Here is a 3,222-nt window from a genome sequence, read left to right on the forward strand (position 1 = left end):
ACATTAGAGTCACTATGTTTTGTACAGTATATGGCAATTCAATATGTCATATGTGTCACCGAGTCTAGAAATGTATGCTGTTTTTTACTGTTAATGTTTACCGTTTAACGTGTGTATAGGACATAATATGAAAACAGTATGTTAAAATAAAAATGCAAACATGAGTAAGGGAAGTGGGACTCTAAGACATAGCTACCTATAAACTGAACACCTGATCAAAAGTGGTTTATTGTAAAAACAGAATAAATAAAATAGAAAAGATATATTTGTCATGTTTTTGGGGGTGAATGTGTATTTGTTACTCTGATTCAGTGCATTGTTTTCTTATCCCAACTCACCAAATAGTTCACATCAGATCTGCATCACACAGAGAGGAGGAAAACAGTTTTTGGCATCAGTGCATTATTAGAGTCAGGGGAGCGAAAACACCAGTAAAATTAAATTACTCTTCATTTTCTTGACACCCCTCGCCATTATTTCAAGGAGCCCTGCTGGTCCCTAGACCCCACTTTAAAACCCACTGCGTCAGAAAATCTGTTTTACTCTAAAAATATCAGATCTGTGGATGGAGGGACCAACTGCAATGTGAACACAGCCTGGAATCCAAACCCTGGCACTTATGTAATTTGCAGTAGGACTAATATCGAGTGTAGAGTAATATCTTGTTCCCACAAGCTCTGTACGTGTTTTCAATATTTTATTAGCTTTACAACATAGATCTTGTTCCTACAAGAAAACATGCTTGTTCTTATAAGATACAAAGTACTGTTGTTTGGAGCATCGATCTTGTTCCAACATGAGTTGTGCTGTAGAGATAAATCAGTCGGTCAGTTATTTGGGCCAAGGCGATGTCGGCATTCACAAGACACAAGACACACGAAGAATGTCTAGTGGCCTCTTTGTGAGTTTTTTGTGGAAGGTGGTTAGTTCAGTTAGTTTCCAGTCCTGTATTATAACTCTCCTGCATCCTGCTCTAAATTTCAACATTGTCTTTTCTCCCATCTTAAATGACAGCAAATCTTGATTTGTACTAACTTTCTGTCTAGTGTTATACACATATTAGTTGAATGATGTTGCTTCTGACTCAGTCTACACCATATTTTTCTGTTTCATTAATTAATAACAATTCCATATAAAACAACATGTTATTGGCTAAGATAACCATGTATTTATATATTTATTTAGATTATAACATGTGTTGAATAATGGAATTATATGTGACCTTTTCTCTGTTTTGATTTTGGTATTATATATCTGCCATCGATTGCACTGCTCTCTAAATATCGGCATTAGAATCTTTAAAAACTCATATTGGTCGACGGCTGATTTGTTCCCACAAAAAACATATGATGCAGTGGTTGCCTAAAGAGTTTGGTCTAGACCAGCTCTATTTGAAAAGTGTCCTGAGATAACTTCTGCTATCAATTGGCACTATACAAATAAAATTGAATTGAATTGAATTGAATTAAAAGCTATAGAGAAGCCAGTTTATGACTGGAAGGTCGTCGGTTCCATCCCCGGATAGGCAGGACAAATCTTGGTGTGGAGAAGTGCTTGCTCCTCCCTCATTACCACCACTGAGGTGCTATTGATCGAGGCCTTTAACCCCAGTTGTTCCAGTGGAGCTGCAGTGGCCAGCAGAGCAGACTGTGATTGTACTTCCGGTATGAATGTGTGTAACTCAAAAAGAAAAAGAATGTGTTAAAAAATACTGATTAATTTAATGATCTGTTGTAGCCAAGTGATGTGTTTAAGTTCAATGATCTGAAAATAAAACAAATTGTTGATTTCTAATGCCACCTTTTGATATTTCTATTTGATGCTTTGCTAATGTGCCACAATAATGTAATGCTTTTGAATGTATATATATTGATATAATACATAATCCACATTGATATATATGATTGTATGTGATAAAATCAGGATATATTTCTGCTCTTCCCCTTTAAAGTCTCCTGCCCAGGTTCACATACAAGGGATTTTATTATATTTGTAGGTTGTTTATTAATGCACATACACAGAAATAAGCACAGATAAAGGAGAAAAAAAGAACAACCAGCTTTTAAAAGGTAAACAAGTTACCAAGTTACAGAGCTGCAGACCTAATTAGGAGACTTAATCAGCAGCATGTGGCACACCTGGGCCCATTGTGCTCCGGGCATAAAGCCAGTGTCACTTTGCTTTACATAAATACATACATAAGTACCAGGTTGCTTTACATACATGAGGTAGGTGTATAGGACAGTTTACAGTATATGCAGCATAGATTGATGTATGAGTGATGATATTTATTTACATGATGTCAGACAGGGGTCAAGGTCAGACTGAAATCTTCATTTTAAAGTATAGATACGATGAGATATAGATGTGAAAAGTATCTATCAGTGATGTTAAACTGTTAACCTTTTTATTTAAATACAATATTTTCAAAGGGAGATTTGTTAACTCAACCCATCTCTTAAGTTATTAGAACTGAGATTGAACTCTGTTGAATCTCTTAAGTATTTAACAATTAAGAAATGAATGTCAAAATGTACGTCTGTAAGTCTGTCACCTAAATTATTTATTCATTTATTTTCTTTCTTTTTCTTTGCCTTTATTATTTTACCTTTTGATCTATGTGGTTTTGTTGATTGTTTTTTAAAATTTATTTTATGTTAATAAACTGGTAATATATGATTTTAAATTGTATTTCTTTGCTTCGTTTAACATTTTAAATATTTTGAGTAATTATCTGAGATTAGGATATTGTTGTGACTTATTCTGATTCCTTTGTGTCTCTTATAAAACATGGAAATGCAACAAAAAAAAGACTTCTCTCAGGATAATGACATTGTGATACTAAGTCATTATTTAGAGAAAGTTTCACATTATTTTGAGATGATAAGATGAAATATTGAAAAACTTCCACTATTTGGAAATATTAATTCTTTAATTTGATAAAATTTCTAAATTTGCTGAGATACTAAGTCAAAATATCAAAGTTTATCATTATTTTGAAATAGTAAGTCAAACTTCTGAGAAAGTTTGTCATTATTTTGACATATTAAGTCAAACTTCTGAGAAAGTTTGTCATTATTTTGATATACTAAATTATTATTTTGAGAAAGTTTCACATTATTTTAAGACTGTAAGTCAAAATATTGAAAGACTTTCCAGTTATTTCGAGATACTAAGTCTTTTATTTTAAGATATTTCAAGTTTCTCATTATAATAACTTAC

This window comes from Morone saxatilis, unplaced genomic scaffold (assembly GCF_004916995.1).
Source record: "Morone saxatilis isolate NCDOM2014 unplaced genomic scaffold, NCSU_SB_2.0 Contig23, whole genome shotgun sequence".
Lineage (NCBI taxonomy): Eukaryota > Metazoa > Chordata > Actinopteri > Moronidae > Morone > Morone saxatilis.